Here is a 15,366-nt window from a genome sequence, read left to right as displayed (position 1 = left end):
CATAGGATACATGCTGCACACATCACTCACACATAGGATACATGCTGTGAATAGAAGTGTATGACGCTGACAAATCAGCATACACTTCTCATCGTTCCCACCCAGCTTCTTTCACTGCAGAAATACAGCGTGACATCACCCACAGGTCCTTCAACCTTGTCATCGGACAAAGAAGATACATCGGCTCCAGGCGTCCAAAAGGTTAATATGCTCGTCTCTAGGGAGTTTGCTATGCTTACCTGCACATGGTGATGCTGCTGCAAATTCAACTGTACTCTGACGCCTGGAGCGGATGTGTCTTCTCTCTTCCGACGCCAAGGTTGAAGGACCTGCGGGTGACGTCACGCTGTGTCTGCAGTGAAAGAAGCTAGCTGGGAATGATGACGTCACCCACAGGTCCTTCAACCTTGGCGTCGGAAGAGAGAAGACACATCAGCACCAGGCGTCAGGGAGTACAGTGCAGGGTATGTGCAGGTAAGCATAGCAAACTCCCTAGAGGCGAGCATATTAACCTTTTGGACGCCTGGAGCCGATGTATCTTCTTTGTCCGACGACAAGGTTGAAGGACCTGTGGGTAACGTCACGCTGTATTTCTGCAGTGAAAGAAGCTGGGTGGGAACGATGAGAAGTGTATGATGCTGATTTGTCAGCGTCATACTCTTCTATTCACAACGCCCAGTTGGTAAATCAAGTAAACACGCCCAGTTGGTAAAAATACAATACACACCCAGTTGGAAATACGAGAAAACACGCCCAGTTGTCCATTTAAATGCTCATTTGCATAAATATAAAATTGCTCATAACTTGGGCAAAAATTATTGTTTTTTTTAAAAAAAAACCAACGTTACTGTTTTCTACATTGCAGCGCTGATCACATGCATAGGGATTTGATAATCTGGTGACAGAGCCTTTTTAAGTTGTGAAGTGGCTTTGAGGGCCTTATATATTAGAAACCCCCAAAAAGTCACCCCATTTTAAAAACTTCACCCCTCAAAGTATTCAAAACAGCATTTAGAAAATGTCTTAACCCCTTAGTGACCAACAATACGCCTTTTTACGTTTGTCACTAAGGGGCCTTAGGCTAGGCTGACACCTTTTCACGTGAGCCTAGCCTAAGTCCTGCACGGGTCTCCCGTGCAGGCTGGAGCCGGGGCTCAGCTGTCTGATGACAGCTGAGCTCCTGCTCAAACACCCGCGATCGAAGTTTACTTCGATCGCGGACGTTTAACCCGTTAAATGCCGCCGTCAATAGCGACCGCGGCATCTAACTTTGTTTACAGAGGGAGTGAGCTCCCCGTCACCCATCGGCGGCCCGCAAATGCTATAACGGGTCTCCGATGGGGTGTCATGGCAGCCGGGGGCTTGATAAAAGCTCCCAGATCTGCCCTGGACACATGCCTGTTAGGACGTGCCGGAGGCACGTCCTAACAGATTGCATGTCAGATTTACACTGACAGGCAATAATGCTCTGGTATACGAAGTATACCAAAGCATTATAGCAGCGATCTGAAGATCGCACAGTAAAGTCCCCTAGTGGGACTAATAAAAGAAGTAATCAATGTGAAATAAAGATTATTAATAAAAAGTACAGTAAAAAAATAAATAAAACCATTTTTTTCCATAAAAAGTGGTTTTATTTAGTAAAAGTGTAAAAAAATAATAACAGTACACATATATGGTATCACCGCGACCGTAATGACTCCATTAATAAAGTTAATATGTAATTTAAACCGCAAAGTGAACACCGTAAAAAAAAAATGCAAAAAACAATGGCAAAATTGCAATTTTTTTCTATTGCCCCCCAAAAAAGTCATAATAAAAATGAATCAATAAGTCTCATGCACCCCAAAACAGAACCAATCAAAACTATGTCTCGTCCCGCAGAAAACAAGCCCAAACAATCAATACATTGATGACAAAATTAAAAAGTTATGGCCCTTGGAAAGCGACGATGCAAAACAAATAATTTTAGTTCAAAAGTGTTTTTATTGTGCAAAAGTCGTAAAACGTAAGAAACGTCTACATATGTGGTATCGGTGTAATCGTACCGACCCATAGAATAAAGGTAACATGTTATTTACGTCGCACAGTGAACGGCGTCAATTTAAAAACGCATAGAACAATGGCGGAATTTCAGGTTTTTTTTATAAACCCCCCAAAAAAAGTTAATAAAAGTTAATAAAAAAATTATATGTACCCAAAAATGGTGCTATTAAAAAGTACAACTAATCCCGCAAAAAACAAGTCCTCATACAGCTATGTAGACGAAAAAATAAAAAAGTTATAGCTCTTTGAATGCGACTATGGAAAAACAAATAAAATAGCTTGGTCATTAGGGCTTAAAATGGGCTGGTCACTAAGGGGTTAACCCTTTAGACATTTCACAGGAATTAAAGCAAAGTAGAGGTGAAATTTACAAATTACATATTTTTTCAAATACATTTTTAATACAACTTTTTTTATAACACAGAAGGTTTTATCAGAGAAATGCAACTCAATATTTATTGCCCAGGTTCTGCAGTTTTTGGAAATATCCCACATGTGGCCGTAGCGTGCTACTGGAATGAAGCACTGGCCTCAGAAGCGAAGGACCACCTAGAGGATGTTGGGGCCTTACTTTTATTAGAATATATTGTAGGCACCATGTCAGGTTTGAAGGGCTCTTGAGGTGCCAAAACAGTGAAAATCCCCCAAAAGTGACCCCATTTGGGAAACTACACACCTCAAGGAAATTATCTAGGGGTATAGTGAGCATTTTGACCGCACAGGTTTTTTACAGAAATTATTGGAATTAGGCCGTGAAAATTAAAATCTAAATTTTTTCAAAGAAAATGTAGGTTTCCACAAGGACTAAAGGAGAAAAACCACTGCAAATTTTGTAAAGCAATTTCTCCCGAGTAAAACAATACCCCACATGTGGTAATAATTGGCTGTATTGAGACACGGCAGGGCTTAGAAGGGATGGAACACCATTTGGCTTTTGGAGCTCAAATTTAGCAGGAATAGTTTGCAGAGGCCATGTCACAATTACAAAGCCCCTGAGGGGATAAAACAGTGGAAACCCCCCCACAAGTGACCCCATTTTGGAGACTACACCCATTGAGGAAATTATCTAGGGGTATAATGAGCGTTTGGACCCCACAGGTCTTTGCTGAAATTATTGGAACTAGGCCCTGAAAATAAAAATCTATATTTTTTCAAAGAAAATGTAGGTTTAGCTAATTTTTTCTCATTTCCACAAGGACTGAAGGAGAAAAAGCACTGCAAAATTTGTAAAGCAATTTCTCCCGAGTAAAACAATACCCCACATGTGGTAATAAGTGGCTGTTTAGACACACGGCAGGGCTTAGAAGGGAAAGAGCGCTATTTGGCTTTTGGAGATCACATTTAGCAGGAATGGTTTGCAGAGGCCATGTCACATTTGCAAAGCTCCTGAGGGGACAAAACAATGAAAACGCCCAAAAGAAACTACACCTCTTGAGGAATTCATCTAGGGGTGTAGTAAGCATTTTTACCCCACAGATGTTTCATAGAATTTATTAGAATTGGGCAGTGAAAATAAAAACAATCCTTTTTCTTCAATAAGACGTAGCTTTAGCGCAAAATTTTTCATTTTCCCAACAAATAAAGGAAAAAAAGAACACATTTGTAAAGAAATTTCTCCCGAGCACGGCAATACCCCATATGTGGTCATAAACTGCTGTTTGGGCACACGACAGGGCTCAGAAGGGAAGGAGCGCCATTTGGCTGTAGGAGCGCAGATTTTGCTGGATTGGTTTCTGGGCGCCTATGGGCCCAAAACAGTGGAAACCCCCCGGAAGTGACTCAATTTTGGAAACTACACCCCTCAATGCATTTACCTAGGGGTGTAGTAAGCATTTTAACCCTGCAGGTGTTTTGTAGAATTTAGTGTGCGCTCGATGTTGCAGAGTGAAAATGGGAGTTTTTCCATAGATATGCCAATATGTGGTGCCAAGCTTGTGCCACCATAACAAGACAGCTCTCTAATTATTATGCAGTGTTTCCCGGTTTTAGAAACACCCTACATGGGGCCCTAATCTTTTGCCCTGACATTCGACCAGGCTCAGGAGTGAAAGTGTACCATGTAAAATTGAGGCCTAATTTGTCGATTTACAAAGTATTGGTTCACAACTGCAGAGGCTCAGATGTGGAATAATAAAAAGAAACCCCTGAGAAATGACCCCATTTGGAAACTACACCCCTCAAGGCATTTATTAAGGGGTGTAGTGAGCATTTTCACTCCACAGGTCTTTTCCATAAATGATTGCAATGCGGATGGTGCAAATTAAAAATTAATATTTTTCCCTAGATATGCCATTTCAGTGACAAATATGTCATGCCCAGCTTAGGTCCATGGTAAATCGCCTCTTGAAACAGAAGAAATGTTCCCCTCGGGCCGGCACAACTGCATATTTTTTCTTTCCTGACTTATTGGAGCCTTAACTAATTTTATTTTTTCATAGACGTAGTGGTATGAGGGCTGTTTTTTTGAGGGACAAGCTGTAGTTATTATTGGTACCATTTTGAGGTACATGTGACTTTTTGATCACCTTTTATCCTATTTTTTGGGAGGCCAGGTAAACAAAAAAATACAATTCTGGCATAGTTTTTTTTTAGGTTTTTTTTATACAGTGTTCACCATGCGTTATAAATTACATGTTAACTTTATTCTGCGGGTCCGTACGATTCTGGCGATACCTAATTTCTAGCACTTTTTTATGTTTTACATTTTTTTTCACAATAAAATTACTTTTGTAAAAAGAATGTATTTTTTCTGTCGCCAAGTTGTGAGAACCATAACTTTTTTACTTTTTTGTCGACGGAGCTGTATGAGGGCTTGTATTTTGCGAGACGAGCTATAGTTTTTATAGGTACCATTTTTGGATACGTGCGACTTTTGATCACTTTTTATTCCAATATATGTAGGTGAAAGTGACCAAAAAACAGAAACTCTGGTACGTTTTTTTTTTACGTTGTTCACCGTGTGCAATAAATAATATTATATTTTGATACCTCAGGTCGTTACAGTCCCGGCGATACCAAATACGTATGGTTTATTATTATTTTTCAATAATAAAGGACTTGATAAGTGAAAAAGGGCGATTGTGTTTTATTTTATTACTTGAAACTTTTATTGTTTTCAAACTTTTATTTTTTTCACTTTTTTTTGACACTTTTTTTATACTTTTTTTTACACTTTTTCTCAAGTCCCACTAGGGGACTTGACGGTCCAACTGTCAGCTTTAGTTTTTTTCTAATACATTGCACTACCTACGTAGTGAAATGTATTAGATCTGTCAGTTATTCACTGACAGCAAGCCGATTAGGCTTCGCCTCCCGGCGGGGCCTAATCAGCTTCCGTAATGGCAGAGCAGGAGGTCATTGTGTCTCCTGTTGCCATAGCAGCAGTCGCAAATCCTGATTGCCTGTCAGGGCTGGCGATCTGCTAGCAACCGCTAAGATGCAGCAATCGCTTTCGATTGCTGCATCAAAGGGGTTAATGGCAGGGATCGGATCCTACCATTTCATGTGGATGTCAGCTGTAATATACAGCTGACCTCCACCGCTGATGACGCTGGATCAGCTCCTGAGTCGGCGCCATCTTGCCGGCGGCTACGGAAGCCGATCAGGCTCCGCCGCTGTACGGATCTTGACCGGCTTCCGTGCTAGGCAGACTGGGAGGCCAGTATTAGGCCTCCGGTTGCTATTGCAGCCACCGGAACCCCGGCAATTTCATTGCTGTGGTTCCAATGAGCTGCAAACAGGTTAAATGTAGCGATCACGTTTGAACGCTGCATTGAAGGGGTTAATGGCGGGGATCGAAGCTAATTTTGGTCCCCGCCATTACAGCCGGATGTCAGCTGTCAGATACAGCTGAGATCCGGCGATGATGGCACCGACTCAGCTTCTGAGCCGGTGCCAATTATTTGGCGTAAGTATATGACATTTTGCGGGAAGCACTGGCTTTCCATGTCGTATACTTACAACAAATGTCGGGAAGGGGTTAAGCTTTCTATGCATTTAAACGTCTTTTCTCCTATCCATATGGGACTGTTAATCAGTGGATACAACAACTGGGGTAATACTATCATTTTAATTACGGCTATTCGATCTGCCATAGAAAGGGGTAACCTATTCCATATCTTAATTTTTGGTGAGAATTTTGTAGCGGGTGTCGATCCACGTAGGGTAGTCTCTTCAATCAACCCATCGGGTTGACCACCAGATCATGGGTGCAGGGGATTTAACAGGTGAGTAATGGCTGTTTTTTTCATTTCAAAACATTCCATGCAACTAGTTTAATTTCTCGGACATTCCTTTTAAGGAAATATTTATCGGGGCACAATGCACCATTTCTGGGCGCTGTATCCAATGTTTATCTGGACAGTCGCCTGGTTATATTTCTGGACTTTGTATGCACTATTTACCTGGATGCCGGGTAATAATTATCTGAGTTAGAAACAGGAGGACCTGCAATCTCATCAACATTGTCCTTTCCTCATAAAATGTTCTTCTTGAGACATCTGATGCATTACTCTGAAAATATGGCGTAGATGCCAATCAAGGTCCAAAGGTTGACATACTCAATGGCCTCCAGGATCTGAATTTTACCTTTTTCTTTCACTAACCCATTTCTCTAGGAGTCATATATAAAGGTTTGGTCTATGGAGCCCAGATGAGCTACATTAGCAACTTTGAAAGAGCAGCCTCAGAGACATTCAGCTCCAGGATGGTCTGTGCCAGATAAGTAGTGGTTCAGAACGCACTGGACGATGTAGGTGCACGAATAGGGTCCCAACCCAATCGTAGTCAAAATAAGTATTTGGCACACAAAGCTGAAGTTTAAAGAAGAAATCTTGATTTTTTTCAAGTGGTTGTAGATGCCAGAGGCTTAGTGCGACGCTTCGGTCACTACATGACCTTCATCAGGCACTGTGCCGTTCTGGTTGCTGGTACATCCAGTAGTTGGCGCTTCATTCCGAATGGCGGCTGACCGCTGTAGTTGGCGCACTTGAGATTTCAAAAAAACTTTGGCTTTGAGTGCCGAATACTTATTTTGGTCTGTGTCAGATGTTAGGGATGAAGTCTACAACTGGCCAGACCACCTATCTTTCCTTCGCTCTGGAAATATAGGACAGTCCACAAGGCAGCACATCATGTCTGGTCAATTCCCCTACTACTCTGTACACTAACATCTTCAAAAGAGAAGAGGAAGGTGCAGATGTGACGTTCAGGTTAGGTATTTGCAGTATTGAAGTTGTATTGTGCTCCCCTTGGAGCACTGTGCAAAGGCAAAACTCCTTTATTGGAATGATGTGTAGATGGGTGGTACTCCATTTGGGTGCGCAAGCTTAGTTTGTTGTGTGCTCACTTGGCTAGGTCGGCATTAATGAGTGAAATGTATACAGTACCTTAGGAATATACAGTGTGAGACAAAGATGATAACAGGAGCGCTCCCTAGAGTAATACCTTGAAAAAAAATTTCAATTAGTCTTCTCACCTTTTAAACCTCTTTGTTGATAAGAACATCGACTGGATGCAGTTGTCTCTCTTTTTGTAGCTTCTTGTTCTTCTGACACGGAGTACAGTATGTCTCAGGCTGGGGGATTTCTTTGCTGGACTTCAATGAATCAGTGACCATGTCCACAATTGATTACACAGGTATAATATAGATTTTATGAAAGTTCTTTGGAATTAAAACAAATTATTTTTATGTATTTGTCTATCCATTTTTATTAGAAATACAATAAATACATTGAGGTATGTTTTTATTGACATATGTTGCTATCAGCCAGACAGGAAAAAAATATGGATGGCCTTGGGAATCTGTAGAGGCAGCTGTTCTACAGGAAAGGGAGTGCAGAGACCCTACCAAACAGGACGAGGGGAGGAAGTCCATTGCCGGGCATCTGAAGAGACTTGCCATTAAACACCCAAAACCATTGTACTTCACCGCAGCCCTGCGAATCATGGGCAAGGCTTCATTTTCAAAGACTTCTGGACAGTTGTCTTTTAATTGGATGGATCTTAAAAACCCCTTCTGGACAGTGGGGGATGGGAAGGAGGAGGTGTGGACGGATGACGTTCCGGCATTCTTAGATGGACATTAGTGGTTCATATCTGCTGCCTCTTTAGCGTAGAGACCTTGATCTGGCACATCCCTTTCCATGGCTGACGTTCTCGACACCAGGGCTTCCTCCTGCTGATGTTGTACGGTACATTCCCTTCAGTTCTGAAACAAGAATAAATAAAATGTCCTAGTGAAGAGTTGCTCTCTTGAAGATATTCCCCGTGACCCACACCAAGACCCTTTATCTGCCAGGTAGGTAGATAGTGCGTTCTATGTTCAACTAAGATACAAAATTCACAAGTAAATCTGCTCAACTAAGATGCGGTTAACACAAAGGTTTCAAAACGGGGACAGATGGGGCGCCAAGCGATGGTAGAATTTTATTTAAATACGCGTTTCTGGCACGACTTGTCCCTTTATCTGATCTTAACCTGACGAAGGGACCAGTCAAGTTTAGTCCCTGACCAGTCCGGTCCAGAAATACAGTCAAAATAAAATGGGTTTTACTTTACTGTCCACGTGTGAAGTATTTGTGTTACCCGCCGCTTACCAATTTTTAAAGGGGAACTCCAAGAAAAATTTGTCATGCAATCAAAGGCGCAGTGCCCACCCAAACTACATCGCAGGATTTTATTAAAAAAATTGGCTGTTATCTATTGGATTACTCCAATATGTAAAGGCCAATATCACTAACAGCTCCTGGCTCAGCCAGCAGAGGTGGGGTCCGGAGCCGAATGGGACCCAGAGCTGCTGAAGGAGCGGAAAGTACATAAAGGGGATTTGTCCGGGGTCTGAATACATTTTAGGGTTTGTTATTAAAGGGGTTTTCCAGGCTTTATAAAAATTGTAATTCAAACTGAAAATTGCACCATTTAGCAAATACCCACCTTCTAATTCTCTGCGGCTCCAGTGCCGGCGGTTCACAATCCCCTGCCGGCCTGTTTACATAGGCTGGACCAGTGATGTCCCGTATCGGCACATGATCGAACTAATCAATCACTGGCCACAGTGGTCACGTGCCATACTTACTTAGATCACTTCTGCAGGCGATACCCTCCCTCTATACTGTCCTTACTGCAATGTTTTTATAGTGAGGACAGAATACAGGGAATATCTGGTACACAAAGTGTATTCTCACTAACCCTGCCCCATGACAAGCCATGCCCAAAAAAATACCCCTAGCAATAAATACTGCATGTAAATAATATTCTCATTACAGTACAACAACAAATAAATGGAAAAAGCGCCATATCCCTATTAGGTCCCGCGGACATCATAGAGGTGGTCCTTGACTTCCAGTCCTGCAGTCACCATGAAGACTTTGTGCTGTCAGTGCAGGCAGAATAAAGCTGACATGGTGACAATGTAATGTTTTATATGTACTACTACTCCCTGTACTGACTGATAGTAGAGAGAATGGACTAAGCTGAAGGATTCCCGACTCTTATCAATTCTTTAAATAGGGAATATGCCCTGAATACTAACCCCAAATTTATATTACATTTATAGTAGGACAGATTTACTATTCAAATTGAGCCAGAATTATGGCGTACATGTTGTGCGCCATATTTATTAATTGTTTTAGACACATTTTGCGGCGTGCTTGACAAGGGGCGTGGCCTAGAATAAAGGGGCGTGTCTTAAACTAAGCCAACCAAGAGGTGGTATAAGGAAGAGAAAAGTGTCTAACATGTCTAGCAAAATCTATCATACATCGTGCACCACTGTGATAAATTTGGCGCAATTTCTGACTTCCTTGTATCAGTTTACACTGTGTAAAACTCAGATAGTTTTAGGCCCCAGGCACACTAACTTATTTTTGCGGCCGCAATTCACCCGCAAATCTGCAGGTGAATTGCGACCCCATTCATTTAAAAAACAACGGACATGTCTTATTACGGTCGTGTTTTGCGGTACAGGCTCATAGAAAATAGTGCACGCGGTCATATGCACGGCCCGCGATTTGAGGGTGGCCGTGGGTGACACTCCGCGGACGTACGAGCCGTAAGTCACGGTCAATGCACCTCACTATGGTCGTGTGCATGAGGCCTTAGTAAATCTGCCCCATGGTAATACCAGTGACAGCCCGCTCTTTCCCGGTGGGGTACAGTCCTCCGCACATCTTCATCCACGTCTCATCTTGTATGTGCCGGATACTTTTCTCCTTATACCTGAGAAGTAACAAAAATAACATCAGAAACTAAAAAAACACAATTCCAAGTATTTCTCCCCATTTCTAAAAATAACATTTCCTGCAGGTGAATAATGGAAAATATAAAGATATAAATATATTCAGGCCTATGTGTCTGTCCAGGGGGTCAGTGAGGGTCCTGCCTGTTATATGTGGGGAGGTCTTGCTGCACAATAACGGAGGGGAAAATGTCTGTACATCAATATATATTTGTCTCTAGGAGCCCCTACAAAGTCTCAGTGAGGGCCCTGTCTGTTATACGTGGGGAGCTTGTATACAGCGTTAGTAACAGGCATGTCACTCCAGTATAGATATTTTGGGTGCGGGTTCTTCGACCTCACTGTCCATAGTTTAATTAAACACCTTAAGAAAATGCATCATCACTAAGAAGTTTTATTTAAAGGGGTACTCCCATCTTACTATTTCTCTGGGACTCACACCTATGTGGAAAACGGAGGTCTCTCCCTGACCCTGTCCTGCTTTGTTCCCACATCCCTGTCCCGTCTAATGGCTGCTGATTCCAGGTGGAGAATGACTTGGGAAAGGCCTCGCACGTCCCTCTCTCTATTCTGTTCTATGGAAGTTTCGGAAACAGCTAAGCGCTGTTGAACTATTTGCGTAACTCCCATAGTACAGAACGGAGAGAGCTGCGTGCATGAGCATAGGTGGATATCACATAAACGTCTGAGATGGAGAAAACCCTCTAAAGAGATTATTTCATTAAAGGGGTTGTACATAATTAGAAAAATAGAGCTGATATCTTCCAAAAACTGTCCACAGGTGATGTGCGGTGTGTGGACAGCTTAGCCCTATACCTTTCAATACAGAAAAGCTGCAATACCACACACAGCCTCTGGACAGAGGTGGCGCAGAGCTTCCATTTGGGTCATAGAGAGGGTCTCCAGCGTGATACCCCGATACCCCCCTCTATGATATCTAAATACCCTTATAGGGCATTTCAGGTGTAACCAGAAGTTAAGGTGATACAAAAAAATATTCCATACATGAGATTTCCTTAATGAAAATATTGTAACAATAATTACTGAAAATATGTAATTGACTTTTTCCTCCATTGTAGGAATAGAACCCGAGAAGTGACGTTTTGGACTACGGAACAGTCGATCCTCCGGATGAAATGCTGTGTGGTTGGAGCGCAGTCCCAGGAGCGCTGGTGTTGTTGTGCTGATCCATGTTCTTCTTATCTGGAGCTTGTATACAGAACACGCGATCCTTCTGGTCCGACCTACTAACATATATAAGCACAGCCTAAACACACAAGTAATGATATATAATAACATAACATTAACATAATATTACTATGTATCAGCCCTGATACGTCAGTGTCATCATATTTCTGGGGTCCCTGCACACAGGATATACGTTACCTCCTGTGATGATGTCACTTCCCTGTATTTCCTGTATGACATGGCTGCTCTTCCTCTTCCCGTTTCCCTTTCTGATGTATTTCCTCTTCCTGTGTGATAAGACGTGTGCTGTTGCCTCCTGCTGTGTATAACACGAGATGCAACATGTCTTATAAAACATGTCAATAATAATCGCAGAAAGCGAAAAAGATTTTGTTCATTTCCATTCACATCAATGGTTATTTGTTTGCAGCCGTTTTTCTGAGCCATACTTGTCTGTTTTTAGAATCAACTACAGGGAGATTTGAGATGTGGTTTGAGAATTTCTTTCCTATGTAAACGCCACCGATAAGGACAGCTAAGAAGCCTCAGTTATCAGCGAGCGACCCCATCATTAGACTAAGCAGAGTGCCCCCATACAGTGCCAGCAGAGTATTGTCCCTTACACAGTGCCAGTATACTGCCCCCTCATAAACAACACTACCAGCAGAGACCCCTCAATAAACCATATTGCCAGCAAAGTGCCTCCAATAATTAGTGCCAGCAGACTGCCCCCAATAACCACTACAAGCAGAGTTCCCCCTCACAAATAGTCCCAGCAGAGTGCCTTCCTTTATGCAGCTACATCATGTAAGATCTTCCCTAGTTTGGAAGTCTCCAGGACAATCTGGGAGAGAAGACAAGTGTGATGTAACCTGGTTGCAGTGTGTAAATGTAGCCTGAAACATCACGTGCAGCTCCTAAGTCTATGTTCACATGTTACATATTTATTGCAGATTTCCATGGTCAAATTGACACATAAAGTATGAATGTGAATAGGGTTCTAGAAAACTGCATAAACTTGCAGCAGTAACAATCTGCAGTAGATTGTAATGCAAAGGATGCACAGCCAAATATGCTGCAAAAGCCACATGTAATATATGGAGAAATATTAGGCCTAGTTCACACAGAGTTTTTTTGGAGCGTTTTTTTAAGTGGAAAACGCATCGAAAACCGCACCAAAAAACGTCCGAAAACTAATCTTATTGATTTCAATGGGATGCAGAGGCGTTTTTCCCACGAGAAAAAAACACTCACAGGAAAAAGCAGCGTCAAGCCCTTTCTTCAAGCGTTTCCGTCTCTGACCTCCCATTGCCATCAATGGGAGGCAAAGAAAATGGTTTTCGCAGCATTTTTGCCTGCGGTGCTCAATGGCCGTGGTCGAAAAATGCGTAAAAAAAGCGGCAGAAGGAATTTTGAGGCAGATTTTTCCACCTGCAAAAAACTTGGTGTGTAAACAGGGACTTCGTGTCCACATGTGACCTACTCTATCCAATCACAGCTGTAATTCCAGCCAAGGCTGCCTAAGATTATGTTCACACCCCCCACTTCTCCTGCGGTTTGGCCGCTGCAGCCCGATGAGGAGGGATTATAACTAGAAATTGTGGATATAAAGAACATGCAGAGGTTTCTGTGTGACAGTCTAAGGGCATGACCAGACGTGGCGGAGTTCTGCATACACTGTCCGCATCAATGCCGCACACAATCTGCGTTGCAGATTCTGTCGCGGCTTTGCCTAAAATGGGCATTAAATTGATGCGGACTGGCCGTTGCGTATTGAGAGGGAAAGGGCTTCCCTTCTCTCTATCAGTGCAGGATAGAGAGAAGGGACAGCCCTTTCCCTAGTAAAAGAAAAAGAAATTCATACTTACCCGGCCGTTGTCTTGGTGACGCGTCCCTCTTTCGACATCCAGCCCGACCTCCCTGTATGACGCGGCAGTTCATGTGACCGCTGCAGCCTGTGATTGGCCTGTGATTGGCTGCAGCCGTCACTTGGACTGAAACGTAATCCCGGGAGGCCGGACTGGAGGAAGAAGCAGGGAGTTATGGGTAAGTATGAACTTCTATTTTTTTTACAGGCTGATGTATATTGTGATCGGATGTCACTGTCCAGTGTACTGAAACAGTTACTGCCAATCGTTTAACTCTTTCAGCACCCTGGACAGTGACTATTTACTGACATCGCCTATTAACGCTCCTGTAATTACGGGTGCACACACGTAATCACCCGTAATTACGGGAGCCCCATTGACTTCCTCAGTCTGGCTGTAGATCTAGAGATACATAGGTTTAGCCAGAATGAAGAACTATAAGAACTATCATGTTAGTAAAACCAGTACGCTCCGCAGCACACATAACATCTGCGGACTTCATTGCGGAATTTTCACTCTCCATTGAAGTCAATGGAGAAATTCCGCAATGAGTCCGCAACAAGTCCGCTACACGTCCGCAACAGCCAGTGTATGCTGCGGACACCAAATTCCGCACCACAGCCTATGCTCCGCAGAATTGTCCGCAACGTGTAAACGAACCCAACTAAAAAGCTGTGGAAAGCAATGGAGAAACGTGTACGCTGCGGATTTCCGCTGCGGACTATCCGCAGCGGAATTGCAGAGCAATTCCGCCACGTCTGGTCATGCCCTAAGGCTCTGTTCACATCTGCATTGGGGTCCCGTTCTGACGTTCCCGTCAGAGGTTTCCGTCAGAACAGGACCCCGAGCAGACACAAACTGACACCGACGGAAACCAGGGGTTTCCGTTTTCATCATCATTGATTTCAGTAGTCGACTACGCTATTGCTTCCGGCAAAACGAAGGGTCCGGAGCACAAAAGAGACAAACGGAAACCACGGGCACCGGCTCCGTCACCATTGAAATCAATGGTGATGGAAACGGAAACCCCTGGTTTTCGTCGGTGTCTGCTCAGGGTCCCGTTCTAACGGAAACCTCCGACGGAACGTCAGAACGGGACCCCAACGCAGATGTGAACAGAGCCTAATATGGATGAGAAAGGGGAGGTGGGACTACTCATTTATTATGCCCTGATACTGAACTGGTATTACTAGTATTATACCCTGTTCTATGAACTCTACCCGCTGGAGTACCCCAAAGATGCTTGTACCACTGATCGAGGTGCTATGTGTTTTGTAGTAAAATGAAATTGGTATTTGATTATTTTTTTTACAGTTAATATTTATTACAAATTCTGTTTTAAAGTTTTTTGCCCGGCAGTGATAGTTTGATATTTGTCCAAAACCTATTTATTTCCATATTTCATGGATATTATGAGGTGGGACTACTCACCTAACCAGTATGTTCCTGACGGGAGCTGCATGCGTCCATCTCATCAAGTCTCCGATCTCCTGGCAGCTCCACTTTGTACAGATCCTACAATGAAAATCTATGCAAAAAGTTTACACCAAAAAAACTGAACATTCTACTGCGGAACCAGGATTGTTGTTGTGTGGCAGGGCTGCACCTCGCCCTTCTGCTGCCGGAGGTAAACAGTGAAATAGCGCCCCCACCTGCATCACCATAGAGTGGCCATGTGGGGTAGAGAAAAGATAGCAAAGAAAATATAGAAAACCTTTATGTTTACATGTAGTAGAAATCTATTTAATACAAGTGAATAATATTTATAAAAATCGTAATCACATGCTGCGTTAGGCCTCATTCCCACGACAGGGTTTCCCGGCCGGGTGCCGGCCGTTCATAAATCGGCCGGCACCCGGCTGCATTAGGAATAATAGACCCCTAATGGGGCTATTCACACGACCGATTTTTTGACGGCCGGGGAAACCGGCCGTCAAAAAATAGGACATGCTCTATCTTCGGCCGGGTACCCGGCCGCCCGGCTCCCATAGAAGTCTATGGGGCCGGGTAATACCCGGCCATCACCGG

General features: G+C 43.2%; 1 long non-coding RNA gene across 1 annotated transcript; it reads right to left on the bottom strand.

The window, feature by feature from the left end:
• Positions 1-7,761: 7,761 nt before the first annotated feature.
• Positions 7,762-14,755, bottom strand: LOC142728495 (uncharacterized). The gene is made up of 4 exons (XR_012877618.1): positions 11,669-14,755; positions 11,327-11,529; positions 10,169-10,263; positions 7,762-8,254 (listed from the first exon to the last, which is right to left on the bottom strand). It is a non-coding gene; the product is annotated as an uncharacterized LOC142728495 (long non-coding RNA).
• Positions 14,756-15,366: the final 611 nt, after the last annotated feature.

The sequence above is a fragment of the Rhinoderma darwinii genome, unplaced genomic scaffold, assembly GCF_050947455.1.
Source record: "Rhinoderma darwinii isolate aRhiDar2 unplaced genomic scaffold, aRhiDar2.hap1 Scaffold_68, whole genome shotgun sequence".
Lineage (NCBI taxonomy): Eukaryota > Metazoa > Chordata > Amphibia > Anura > Rhinodermatidae > Rhinoderma > Rhinoderma darwinii.
Note: the sequence above shows the minus strand (reverse complement) of the source record. Positions and strands in the feature narration are given on the sequence as shown.